The 14896-nt window shown below is 41.3% G+C and overlaps 1 protein-coding gene across 1 annotated transcript in view; it reads right to left on the bottom strand.

The window, feature by feature from the left end:
- The window catches only part of CCDC181 (coiled-coil domain containing 181), a 60928-nt gene extending 46260 nt beyond the window's left edge, over positions 1-14668 (bottom strand). Inside the window, exon 1 of the mRNA XM_063444275.1 lies at positions 14571-14668. The gene's annotated coding sequence lies outside the window, so the exon portion shown is untranslated. The remainder of the gene's footprint in view (positions 1-14570) is intronic.
- Between the last annotated feature and the right edge of the window lie 228 nt (positions 14669-14896).

The raw sequence follows: 14896 nt of genomic DNA, 5'->3' as shown, positions 1-14896 counted from the left end.
TTCTTACTGCAAACTATGCTCTGCTTTAGGTAAAATTACCTTTACTCAAGTCTTAATGGATGACCTCTGTCTTGACTGTTGTATATTGCTACTAATGAGCAGGTTACAGTAGCTATTTTTATTTTTTTTTACTGATCCTTGAGAAGTTTGTATAGTACTGTCATATACTTTTTCTAAAGAATGCAAATGCAGTTTTTCTAACTTTTCTTTGTAATTTATGACATCCCCTTATTCATTTTGTAGCCCACCTCTGCACTTTTCCAGTTCTGTTATATCTTTCTTTAAATGAGTGCCCAAAATTGCACTACATATTCATAGTGAGACCTCCTTTGCCATTCATAATTGTTTCAAAAATGTTCTCATTTAATGTTATCCATAAATTATCCCATTATAGGTATACATTGCTTGTTGCGGGTTCCTTATCGCAAAATGCATGACTTTATATTTATCTATATTAATCCCTTAAGGATGAAGGAATTTGTACTGCAAGTTCTGATCAAAACAAAACCTGGCATTTGCGCTATACGTCTGTTCAACCATAATGCACCTCTTTCACATGAAGTGCACCCACACTTATTACACTGAACAAAATTAAAACGCAGTATGGGTGCACCTGAGCAATAATCATGCTGTCTAATCAGCATCATGATATGCCACACCTGGGAGGTGGATGGATTATCTCGGCAAAGGAGAAGTGCTCACTAACAGATTTGTGAACAATATTTGAGAGAAATAGGCCTTTTGTGTACATAGAAAAAGTCTTAGATCTTTGAGTTCAGCTCAAGAAAAATGGGGGAAAAAACAAAAGTTTTGCGTTTATAATTTTGTTCAGTGTATATATAATTTTGTTTAGGAGAAACAGGGCTTTTATTTCGCATCAAATATTCATATATGAAACATAATTTAATATGGATAAAATCTAAGAAAATATGAGAAATTTATTTTCTTTGTTTTAGTTCTGTATGGCATTTTAACTGTGATTGCCATAATACTATTTGCTTTTACTGCAATAAAATACACATATTTGTATTTAGCGATGTCCCAACCATGTACAGGTTTTATTGTGTTTTGTAAAGTTACAGGGTCAAATATAGCATGTTACATTTTTCAGTTTATATACATTGCCAAACTGGTTATGTTGCCTTTGAGAGCGTATGGTAGCCCAGGAATGAGAATTTACCCCATGATAGCATACCATTTGCAAAAGTAGACAACCCATGTTATTACAAATATGGTATGTCCAGTCTTTTTTAGTAGTCATTTACTTAACAAACACTGGCCAAAGATAGCTTTCATATTTGTTTGTGTGTGACAAATGCAGAAAACAAATATGAACGCTAATTTTGGCCAGTGTTTGTGACTAAGTGGCTACTAAAAAAGACTGGACATACCCTATTTGCAATACCTTGGGTTGTCTACTTTTGAAAATGGTATGCCATCATGGGGTAATATTCATTCCTGGGCTACCATACGGTATCAAAGGCAACGTAACCTGGTAAATTTCAATGTGAATAAACTGAAGTGGAAGCCTTATATTTGAAGCTGTAACTTTCAAAAACACCATAAAACCTGTACATAGAGAGTATTGTTTACTCGGGAGACATCGGTGAACACAAATATTAGTGTTTCAAAATAGTAAAACATGTCTCAACAATGATATTGTCAGTAAAGGGCTGTTTGTGTGTCAAAACATTCAATGACCAAAGATCAGTAGTTAACAGATTAAAGAAACATGTGTCCAGCATAAAAAACTTATACTAATTGAATATTTATTTTCACTGTGTGTATATAATGAATGCAGTGTGTGTGTATGAGTGCAGCGTGTGTATGAGTGCAGCGTGTGTGTGTGTGTATGAGTGCAGTGTGTGTGTGTATGAGTGCAGTGTGTGTGTATGAGTGCAGTGTGTGTGTGTATGAGTGCAGTATGAGTGCAATGTGTGTGTATATGAGTGCAGTGTGTGTGTATATGAGTGCAGTGTGTGTGTGTATATGAGTGCAGTGTGTGTGTGTGTATGAGTGCAGTGTGTATATAATGAATGCAGTGTGTGTGTATGAGTGCAGTGTGTATATAATGAATGCAGTGTGTGTGTATGAGTGCAGTGTGTGTGTATGAATGCAGTGTGTGTGTATGAGTGCAGTGTGTGTGTGTATGAGTGCAGTGTAAGTGTGTATGAGTGCAGTGTAAGTGTGTATGAATGCAGTGTAAGTGTGTATGAGTGCAGTGTGTGTATGAGTGCAGTGTAAGTGTGTGTGATGCAGTGTGTGTTTGTGTATGTGTTGCAGAGCCTTGGTGGAGGTTGGGCATTTTTATTATTTTTTTTTAATTATTTAAAAAAATAAAATAATTACGGTATTATTATTTTTTTGAATATATATTATTTTATTATTATAATTTTTTTCGTCCCCCCTCCCTGCTTGATACATGGCAGGGAGGGGGGCTCTCCTTCCCTGGTGGTCCAGTGGCATTGGCAGTTCAGTGGGGGGGGGAGGAGGGGGGCTGTCAGGAAGCACTTACCTCTCCTGCAGCTCCTGTCAGCTCCCTTCTCCTCCGCGCCGGTCCGTGCAGCTCCTCTGTCAGCTCACAGTGTAAGTCTCGCGAGAGCCGCACTATGACCCCGCGGCTCTCGGGAGACTTACACTGGGAGCTGACCGAGGTGCTGAAAGGACCGGCGCGTAGGAGAAGGGAGCTGACAGGAGCTGCAGGAGAGGTAAGCGCTTGCTGCCAGCCCCCAGTCTGTATTATGGCAAAGTAAATTGCCATAATACAGACATTGACTCGAGTATAAGCCGAGTTGGGGTTTTTCAGCACAAAAAATGTGCTGAAAAACTCGGCTTATACTCGAGTATATACGGTACATACTGACAGACATACATATTGACAGACATATATACTGATAGACATACATACTGATATATACATATATACATACACACTGGCATACAGACACATACTGGCATGCATACACGCATGCATACACATACTGGCATGCATACATACACACGCACACTGGCATATATATATATATATATATATATATATATATATACACACACACACACGCACGCACCTAATTTTTCAGCCACCCTCCTCCTCCTAACCTTTTCTTTGCAGGAGGGTGGCTGGGGATGATGTCGGCTGCCTATCCTCTCCTCTCGGCCTTCAGGCTGCTTCCTCCTTCCGGCACAGAGTAATCTGGTAGGAAGTGACCGGTGGGCCGTCACTTCCTCCCAGCAGCATTTGCGTTGCGGCTGCATTTTTTTTTTAAAGGGGCCTGGTCGCGCTATCACAGCGCTGACCTGGCCCCTGAAGATAATAGGGCCCGTCATCGTGTGGGCCCCGGTGCAGATGCATTGGCGCCGCTCCACGTGAGGCCGTCATGGTTGTCTCCCCCTGATGGCGGCCATGCAAGGTTGTATTTGTGAGCAGTATTTCTGCGTTTGAATATAAGCATGTTTTTGTATAGCGTATGTGTGTGCATGTAGGGGTGTATTTGTATGTATTGTTGCCATTGGAATGCAGTGGTGTCCTTGTGTATAGTGTTTGCATTTGAAAGGAGATGTGTGTTTGTATGTAGTGTTGGCTTTTGAATGCAGCTGTGCTTTTGTGTGTATTGTTGGGGTTTGACTGAAACAGTGTTTGTATATTACTTTGGGATATTAATAAAGGGGTCTTTTTGTATGTAATGTGTGTGTTTGATTGCAGGGCTGTGTTTGTATGTAGTGTTTGTTTTTGAATGTAAGTGTTCAGTTGTGTGTAGTATTGGTGTTTGACTAAAGGGGTGTATTTGTATATAATTTTGGATGTTGAATGCAGGAGTGTGTTTGTATGTAATGTTTGTGTTTGATTGCAGGACTGTGTTTGCATGTAGTGTTGTCGTTTGATTGCTGGGATGTATGCCCGTACACACATACACTACCACATGCATACTTACACAGATATACACACACAGATTCACACATATTAACACAAATACACTGACACAAGCAATAAATTTGACAGACACACGACGCATGCACACACTGACACACATATACACACATTGACACGTACAAACACCCTGACACACAGATAAACAAACTGATACATACACATACCCTGACACACAGCTATACAAACTGACACATGCCCACACACAGACACAGAAACACACACTGACACATACGCACAGATGCATTGATGCATACAAATACAATTGACACACAGATGCACACACTGACATATACACACACCTTGACACAGATACTGTTATATAGACACACACACTGACACACTGACACTGAGATACATACACACACAGTGGCGTACACACAATCCATGGGGCCCCAGTGCGAAACTGATCCATGGGCCCTCCATCTTCATCCCCCCCCGACAGACACACACACATATATGCAGACACACATACATACACAAATACATACATACATACACACACAGACACATACAGACAGGCCGATACATACAGACACACATACATACAGACAGGCACACAGACACATACATACATACGGACAGACACACACATACAAAGACATACATACAAACAGACAGGCACACATACATAGAGACAGGCACACATACATACATACAGACACACACACAAGACACACATACAAAGACACATACATACAGACACACAGACACACAGACAAATACAAACAAACACACACATAATATTTAAGTCACCCTCCTGTTTCCTACCTTTTAGGTGCAGGAGGGTGACATTCAGTGGTGGCTCAGGTTGATGGGAGTCAGAGTTCCCACTCTGACTCCCTCCTTCTTCCTCCCGCGTGGCTCTCTGTATGTTGGGAGGAGTGACGTGCAGTCACTTCCTCCCAGCAGTGATTTCATCACAGGGGGCCCGGTCGCGCTGTTAAAGCACCCAGCGCTGACTGGGCCCCCTGACAGCATGGGCCACCTAATGGAAGTTGGCGGCGAGGCCCCCTGGAGTGATGGGCCCGGTCTTAGCTGCGACCCCTGCGACTGCGGTATGTACGCCGCTGTACACACATGTATGTCATATTCTAATATTTTAGCCACCTCATGTTAACATACCTTTTGTGTGCAGGATGGTGGCTTGCCTTTGGTCTTGCTGCTGGCTGAGGCAGATGGGAGAGTGGGTCTAGACTCTAGAGACTCTCTCTCTTTGCTTTTCCTCCCTCCTGTGAATCCTCTCTGCCTCCCACGTGGTCCCCTCAGTAGCTGGGAGTAAGTCACAGGCTCTCACTTCCTCACAACATCCGATACTACAGTTCGGGCGCCGTGGCACTTTAATAGCACGACCGGGCCCCTGTTCAACTGTCCTAAGTGCACGGCCCACCCGATTGGTACCCCACAGCATTCTGACTCAGTACTGCCGCACCATTGATAGTTCAACTGCTGTCTCTCTGCAGAGATCTATGTAAGACAGAGATCTATGTAAGAACAATAATTTGTATCTAAACCAATTGTTTTAAGTCTAACAGATGCTTTTCTGTGCAGCTGTATGAAATGCCTTAGCAAAATTCAATAGATCACATCTACTGTGACACCCTGATCTATATCTCTAGTCACTACTTTATAGAATGCAATTAGTTCGACATGATCTGTATTATCCCTTAACAACATTTCTGATTTTCTTTAATCCTCTGTTATGATTAAAGAAAAAGTACCCTGGAAGTTTAAAAACAGCAGTTTGGTTATTTCCACATTAACCCCATAAACAGGCAATTGTCCTTAGTTCTTAACCAAAACAAACCCTAGATTTGAGGGTCTCTTCATCCATAATTTACCCCTTTTACAAGAGGAATCACAATGTACAGATTTTATGGGGCTTTGGAAAATTACAGGGTCAAATAGAGGGCATGCTAATTAAATTCTCTGGACTTTCTCGCTGAATTGTCTGGCAGGTTCTCCAATATATAGTTAAAGGAACACTATACTGTCAGGAATACAAACATGTATTCCTCACACTATAATTCTAATAGTGCTATTTAGGTTGCCATGCCCCCCTCTCACCTGTTAAGAAGGTGGTTTACTCACATTTTTCCTTACCCTTGGCTGAGCTGATCAATCTGAATGATCTCAGCCAATCCAATGCTTTCTCATGGGAAAGCATTGGGAGGCTATTGTACATACGAGGCAAACCACCACACTGCACCAATCAGCATATCCTCATAGAGATGCATGGAATCAATGCATCTCTATCAGAAGCATTTAGTGTCTCCATGCAGAGCGTGGAGGCACTGTATGTAAGTGCTGCACACTGTGCAGCACCGACCAAGAAGCACCTCTAGTGGTCGTCTAGAGGTGCCACTAGAAATGTTCCTAGGCAGCAATGTGAAAAGGAAGTGTTTACATAAAATATCCTGCAGGGACAGGCAGTAGAGACCAGAACAACTACATTAAGCTGCAGTTGTTCTGGTGACTAAAGTCACCTGTGTATTGTGTCCTTGGCGACCAGAGTCCCCTCCACGGCACCCTCTTGGGGTGGGCAGAGGCTACCTGCCCGGAGGCCCGAGCCTCTACACGTATCGGTTCCTTGGGTATCAGGAGTGGGCAGAGGATATTTGCCCTCTGCCTGGAGGCCCTCGCCTCCACACTTATCTGTTCCTGGGGTATCAGGGGTGGGCAGAGGCTACTTGCCTGGATGCCCGCACCTCCACACCAACTGGCTCCGGGGGAAGGGGAGAGCAGAGGCTGGCTGCGCTCTGCTCAGATGCCGATACATCCTAAGGAGAAGTGGCGGCCTTAGCTTCGCCCGCTACCCGCTGACCGACCATACTAGGTCTCTGTGCTTAGCTCCAGGAAGAGTCGGAGGAGCCAACTCTTCCACTTGTAGGGTGCCCATGGCGACCGAAGTCCCAGCCACGACAACCTTCCTACCCGTGGTTATCTCTCCTGATAACTCACACTGCCTCTGGGGAATGAGACCGGTTGTCTCATCCTCTGGATCATACACTGCCGCTGGAGAATGAGACCGGCTGTCTCCGCTCCCTGCACTTCACACTGCCACTGGGGAGGAAGGACATAACTCTTCTCCCCCTGGATTGCAAAGTCCATTAGCATCAATTCTGAGCCAGGCGGTGTTGTACTTGGGAACAGGCGTGCCTAGTCCTGTTCGAGCTCCAATTCTAGGTCAACCAGATAATCCAGATTCGGCTGCAGCTCTGTTATCCCTGCAAGGTTCAAGCATTCTTCCCGGTCCTCTCGCATGTCCCAGAAGCGGGAGCTCTGAACCCCATATCTCCGAATCCGAATTTATCTCCCAAATAATCCCAACAAAGGCCAGGGCCATCATAGTCATCTCCTTCGGGAGGGCCGTCCTGGGCTATCCACGGATACAGCTGGATGGCATGCCATCGTAAGGCTCGGTAACCGTCGTCGATCCAAAGTTCCTTCCGGACCAGTCGCTCCAGTTCACTGAACCATTCCTCATGGGGCTGCTCTCCCAGGAGAGGTATTCGCAGGTCCAGCTGATTCTGCAGTTGCTGTTCCGGAGCTGGAAGGGATTCCCTCCGAGGAACCTGGAGCACCTCCAGGACTTCGTTCCAGAGTTCCTTTAGGATCTGGTGCCTCTCATGATCCCCCACCCAAACAAATCATGAGAGGGTTATTAAATGTACTATTTATATAAAAACCCTGCACAGCTTAAGTGCCCTGGTTCTCCCCCCAAAAAAGGAAAATTAGTAAAAAAAAAATATTTACTGGGAAAAAAAAAGCAAAAACACACATTGTGGGGTTAGAACTACTATGCTCATTTTAGCACAGTTTAACACTTTGAGTGCAGAGCAATATTTTGTAAAAAAAATAATATGTTTACTTTATGATATTTGAGATTACTTTATTTTCTTGAGAAGGTCAGAAAATATGAATTACTCACTTGTTATTTATAGAGGTGATCGTCAGCAATTTTATTTTAAAACAGATGGTAGCAAGCAAAATAAAATACAAGGCAAAACTGACACTCAATAGATGCTTTATGGTGATTAGCAATTAATGAATACCTCCCACACAAATCATCTCTGAGATAAACAGAATACCATACATAAAAAGGTGAAAAAAAAAAGGTGGGTATTTTCCCTATTTTATGTTATTTTTTTTTTTATTGACGTATATGTTCATAAATTTTTTTTTTGTTAAAATAAAAATCTGAATGTCCCCAAAAGGACCCACATTAAGTACTTCTTCCCAGCATGAGAGTGGTTACCATTTCATTGGGAAGGCAGTGATGCACCATTTTTTAGAATCAGTCACCTGTGGCCTGATGAATTTGATGTACTTGTTTCATTGGAGACTCAATTAAATAGCATGGTCACTTAATTTGGGTCTTACACCTAGTGATTAAGAATCACTGGTATGATGGTCCCTATTTTACCTTGGGTACCTGCTCTGCTGAGGACAGTCAGAGAACTGGGGCATTTTGGGGTCTTAGCAGATTTATACCGTTAGGAGGAAGAGGGTGAGATGCGGCATAACTTTTAAAAGTCTCTCCTCCAGTAGGCTGTCTGTACCGCATGAAAAAGCTGAAGATCCCTAATTATCTACTACCTCTGTCTGCAGGGGAAAATAAACATTGTGTATCCTCACTAGGACATCCTTAGGTACCATCTGGACTTTATTCAGCACACTCGCCGACTAGTTGCCCCGATTAAACAGTCCCTTGCAGTCTCTACATTGAACTTTCTAACTTGATCTCATGTGCCACTACATTCTAAGATTGCAATAAGAAAATAAGAGGTAAGACTAAAGAATATGGTGTGTAAAAAAACGACACACCATAACCACTACGCAGCATAACTAATCTGTTGCAAAAAAAGATTGTAACAAGAGCTGCAGCCAAAGGTGCCTGGCGGAACTCATATAAATTGTTAAATATACTAAACCGTTTTGTCTACATGACACTAGGATAGAGCCAGTGCTCCCAGCACTATAACCACTACAAGCACAGTGCTTGGAGAGTTCCTTTAACCCCTTAAGGACCAAACTTCTGGAATAAAAGGGAATCATGACATGTCACACATGTCATGTGTCCTTAAGGGGTTAAATAAAGTAGTGCTTACTTTTTCTCATGTATAAGCAAAAACCAAGGGTGAATTTAAAAAAAATAAAAAAAATAAGAGTAAACAAATAGTATTTTTTTTTAAATTAATTTAAAAACATAATGCTATAATACTGCAAAGTAACAGTGGTATTTTAATTTAATATTAAAAAATACAGCTAGAACAGAATTGCATTTTATATTGTTGCACTTTATATTTATTGGTTGTACTTCAGTAAGGAGACTGATTTTGTGTGTTTTAATACATAAGCACTTTATAAGCGGTGCTTCACTCATGATTTGGGATTGAGTATACAGAATATAGCTTTCTAAATAATAGCATTTTCTTTTTCTACCATTCTTCTATGTGGTTGATGAAGAATCACAGGTTTGTTTTATGCAGACTTAGGGTGGATTGTCTTACTATTTGTCACCGTAATTACATACTCGTTTATAGTGCCCCCACCCTCAGGGTCCCCCTCCCGCTGGGCTCTAGGGGGAGGAAGGGGTTAAACTAGGAGTGGGAGCACGCCTCCTCGGCTGAATGCACATGCGCAAGAGCCGCGCGCGCATTCAGCCAGTCTGAATGCTTTCCTATGGACGCTGGCGTCTTCTCACTGTGATTTTCACAGTGAGAAGCACGCAAGCGCCTCTAGCGGCTGTCAATGAGACAGCCACTAGAGGCTGGATTAACCCTGGATTAATATATATATATATAAACATAGCAGTTTCTCTGGAAAAAAAAAATAGAAAAAAGGGTTAATCCTAGCTGGACCAGCACCCAGACCACTTCATTAAGCTGAAGTGGTCTGGGTGCCTAGAGTGGTCCTTTAAGGTGAATCTAATTTTCCTTAATATGTTGTTTTGAAATATTTTCTCTATTTTTTTTATGTTGTATAACATTACAATAAGCTCCATTCACCATTGCTTCCATTCCAATGCTGGTCCTCACCCGGCGCAGAAACAAATTGTGTGGCTAGAGTTCTAGTCAGTCCTTCGGCCTTGTGAAGATTTACAGTAGATGATTACACCATCCTACACTATATAGGGCATGCATTGCTCAATATGATAAGTGCTACTGACTACCCGTAACAGCAAGAAGGATTTAGGGTGCTAAATATTACATTATGTGGGCTTTATACACTTTTGAGACCAATGTTCCATATTTGGTACAAGTGTATACATAGAATGTCACGTCAGGTAAGAACCATTCAGCCCATCTAGTCTGCACACATTTTTAAAATACTTTTTAAGTCCCTGGCCTTATTTTATAGCTTAGATAGCCTTGTGTCTATCCCAGGCATGCTTAAACTCCCTCCCCTTAACTGGAAGGCTATTCCATGCATCCACTACCCTCTCAGTAAAGTAATACTTCCTGATATTATTTTTAAACCTTTGTCCCTCTAATTTAAGACTATGTCCTCTTGTTGTGGTAGTTTTTCTTCTTTTAAATATAGTCTCCTCCTTTACTGTGTTAATTCCCTTTATTTATTTAAATGTTTCTATCATACCCCGTCTTGTCTTTCCTCCAAGCTATAAAGCTATATCTAATATTTTGCAAATATGTTTTTTTTTTTTTTAATTCTTTATTTTATTTGTGCACAAAGTTAACACGTAGCCTTGGTGCGCCACAACAGCGACATCAGGGACAATTGGTGAGCATTGATAATACAAGTCATGGCATTTGCTATTCAGGCACTTTTTTACAGTAATAAGAGCAATATTTCAGTAGTTTAGGTTCACGTTTGGTTTAAGTGAGTTAGCGAGATGCACATGTCAGAGAAGAGTGTTCAGAGGGGTGACAAAGAGGGATAACATGACATGTGTAGTCTCTATATAAGTAAGGCTGTACAAGTAGACATAACCTAGACTGATTAGTGAGATGGTTAGAAATATCTCTTGTCTAGCTAGGCAGAGAATAGGTGGCTGCATCATGTTATGCTTGATTTAAAGTAGGATATTAGTAACAGGAGAAACAGAGATAATAAAAACAAAAGAAGCATCAACAATTAAGATTTAAGCTTTAGATGTTAGATTTTCCACCCCAGGTGGGACCCTGGCCAGGAAGGCGATCAGTGGTCGTAGTCCAGGCGACCCATTTTTATACAATAGGTATTTCTGTATCGGGACAAAAGGCTTGGAGACTTGCTGTAATACAATAGTCCCGTTGGGTGGCAGTGTATTAGGGCGTTAATCCCTTGTGGGTAGCTTGAGGGCCAGTCCGGTGCCTATCTTGGACGGGAAGAAAGTCCCTGTAGCCGTGTCGTTATGGCGGCAAAGGAGGTCAGTCCTCGCATTCCGGCTTCCGGCGGTGAGCCGAGCGGTATGGCACGCCAGGCCAAGGTGCTGTAGCTTTGTCCCGCTCTGTGGTTGGTGTCCTTCGGCATGCTTCGTTTTAGTGTTGTTCCTCCATAGCTTGGTTTGTGGGATCTTCGCATTTGCTCGCCGGTTCCCGCTCAGCCCCCGTCGGTGTGGAGTCAGGAGAGGTGGGTGCGCCCGGCTTTTTAGAGGCTAAAACTGGAGGTTATTGCAGGAGCTACTCCATTGTGCGACCGTTCAGCATGGCGGTCCGGCCCCACCCCCTGCAGGTATGTTTTTGTTTTAAGTAGCTTGTTAAAGGAGACTTTACAGTATAGATAAATCCATTGTCATCTGTTTCAGTACATATTACGTTATTCTTCTTATAAGTATTTTCCTTATTTGCTACATGTCCATTTTAAATACATATTACAATGTGTATTGTGTTTTTTCTGAATGTCGGTTGGGTTCATTGTCATAATGGATTCCCCTGCTCATTATTTGATCAATGCACTAAAAGGAACAACTGTTATTTTAAATCAGACCTGTATCCCAAGCTGCTATCAATGTTACATCAGTGAAAAGGCACTGTTTACATGAAAATGCCTAAAGGGAGATATTATACTCACCAGAACAATTACATTAAGCTGTAGTTGTTCTGGTGACTAAAGTGTCCCTTTAATGCGTATGTGTATATATACTGCAAAGTTTATTTGCATATTTTTGTAGAGTTGCCACATCCCTGTGAGCATATTGTTTTATCGTTGGTGGTAACTATTTATCTTGTGTAAGCTTTCACCTGTGGCTGCTGTTTTCCTTTAACTACTTGTCTATCAAATATTTGTTAAACAACCCCAATGTACAATTTATAGCACCAGAGAAAATGTTGGTGCTATATAAGTGTTAATAATAATACATAATTCTGACAATAAAAATTGTATAGTGGGAGGTGGAACTTGGTTAAGAAGAAGATCACATTCCATCTTTCTGGTTTTCTCTGTGCTGCTGCTTTAATAAGGCAGAGACAAGATATAGATACAGAGGGGACGGAGACTGACCGTCAAGCCGTGCAGACGTCGGTCGTTTTGGCTCCTGGGGTTTTCTACATAAATCGCTCAAAACCCAATACCTTTAGCCTTTTATCGGCTACTAGTCTGTACCTGGAGACTCCTGGGCATCTCGCTGTGGCTGACGGTGGACGAAACTTGAGGCCTAGTCCGTGACTTTGGCAGAAGTAGTGGCTGGTCTTCTAAACATGATCTGGAAGGACCAATCCTGCACACAACCAAAGCCCTGTACTGCCCCCCTCCCCATGATGTAAAGGCTGCTCCCATGCAGTATACCTATAATGGCAGAAGGCAACACTGCCATACAGCAAGTGGCTTTCGGAAGGCATTTGATTCTATATGCCAGCAGTTCTGGAGGACTTTGCAGGAAGAGTCAACCTGTGGTCATAGGTTATGTCAAAGTAACCTAATTGCATTCCATGGGGAAGTAAGTAGAAGTATAGATCAGGGTGTTGCAGTGGATGTGATCTACTTGGATTTTGCCAAGGCATTTGACACGGTTCCTCGCAATACATTAGTGTTGAAACTCAAAGAAATCAGTCTAGATGAAAATTGTTGTACTTGGGTAGAACATTGGCTTAAAAATAGAGCACGGACAGTTGTCATTAATGGTAAATTTTCAAGGTGGACAAAAGTGGTTAGCGGTGTCCCTCAGGGTTCTGCTCTGGGGCCATTTCTATTTAACATAATTATAAATGATCTTGAAATAAGCATTGACAGTCATATTTCAGTGTTTGCAGATGACACAAAACTCTAAAGTAATACAATGTGAGCAAGATATTACTATGCTGCAGATATATTTAGATAGATTGTGGGACTGGACACTCAAATGGCAAATTAAATTTAATGTAGAAAAATGTAAAGTTATGCACTTCAGAGCAAAAAAATGCACCAGTAACTTTACACCCTAAATGGTAGTAAATTAGGGATAAAAGCCCAAGATAAGGATTTGGGAATTGTTATCGACAACAAACTAGGCAGCAATGTGCAGTGTGAGTCAGTAGTGGCTAAGGCCAGGAAGGTATTGTCATGTATTAAAAAGGTGCATTAATTCTCGGAATAAGAATATAATATAGCCTCTTTATAAATCACTGGTAAGACCACACCTTGAATATGCTGTGTAATTTTGCACACCTGATCTACAAAATTAATAAAAGGAATGGAACATATCAGCTCTGAAGAAAGGTTAACAAATGAAAACCTCTTTAGTTTAGAGGATTGTCGCCTCAGAGGGGATATAACATTATACAAATATATCCGGGGCAAATACAAACCATTATGTGGAAATCTATACACAAACAGGACTATCCGTAGGACACAGGGTCACGCGTTTAGACTGGAAGAAGGAGATATACGCAAAGGCAAAAGAAAGGTTTTTCTACAGTAAGAACAATCAGGATGTGGAATTCTCTGCCTGAAGGAGTGGCTTTATCAGAGTCTGTACAGATGTTTAAACAGCAACTGGATACATACTTTCAAAAAGATAATATTCAAGGATATTATTTTTTTAAATGTAGGGTAATAGCTTCTTGATCCAAGGATAAATCTGACTGCCATTCTGGGGTCAAGAAGGAGTTTTTTTCCTAGATTGTTGCCACATTGGAAGAACTTCAAAATGTTTTGGCCTTTTTTTGGATCAACAGCAAAAAACAAAAACAAAAAAAAAACAGATGTGAGAAAGGCTAAACCTGATGGACACCTGTCTCTTTTCAGCCTATGTAATTATGTAACTATGCAACCTACGCCTTCTACTCATGTGACACCAATTCTGGGCTAAGCTGTGTGCATGAAACATGTACAGTTTTTATACTGTATGCTAAAAATAATTCTGTATGCTTGTGTTATTTTTCTTTCTGCATTAAAAAAATAAAGAATGTAAAACCCCCCAAAAAGGATATAGGTAAAGGATAAGATTTTACAATGCCATACCATTGCATTGCTCAAATGGTGCAGGCTGAACAGCTTCTCGGCATGAGATCCTTCAGTTCAGAGTGTGAAAACATAGAAGTTCATGATCCAAACAATCAGAACATTTTATCCACCAGTAGATATTTAATATACAGTTTGTGTTCCAACCGATGAGCTATGTCTCGAGAAAATAGCTGCACTATGCTCTTTACATTCTTTCCGTGTATTATTTACTTTCAGATACATTTCTGCTATGCACAGATTCCAAACCATTACTCACCAGCAAGATATAAACCCTCGAAGGGCACTGCATCCAGAAGTAAACTTTAAATGAAATGTTCTCAAATCCATGCAAAAGAAGAATACAAGAGATACAGTACATTGATTAATGATGCTCTAATCACAATTCATTTTTGATTTTGTTATAACTAGGTAAAATCTGTATGCAAGAGAGAATGTTCTAAACGTGAATTAACCTACAGAGACAAATAGAAAAACAAAACTGATAACAAAACAATTTCCTATACAGAGAAAAAGAGAGCAGTGTAAAATGTTTTGGCTTGGAAACTATAAAATCTAAAAGGACCAGTTTGGGGACCATAACAA

Source organism: Pelobates fuscus, chromosome 1 (genome assembly GCF_036172605.1).
Source record: "Pelobates fuscus isolate aPelFus1 chromosome 1, aPelFus1.pri, whole genome shotgun sequence".
NCBI lineage: Eukaryota > Metazoa > Chordata > Amphibia > Anura > Pelobatidae > Pelobates > Pelobates fuscus.
The sequence above is the reverse complement of the archived record's forward strand: the minus strand, read 5'-3'. Positions and strand labels throughout refer to the sequence as shown.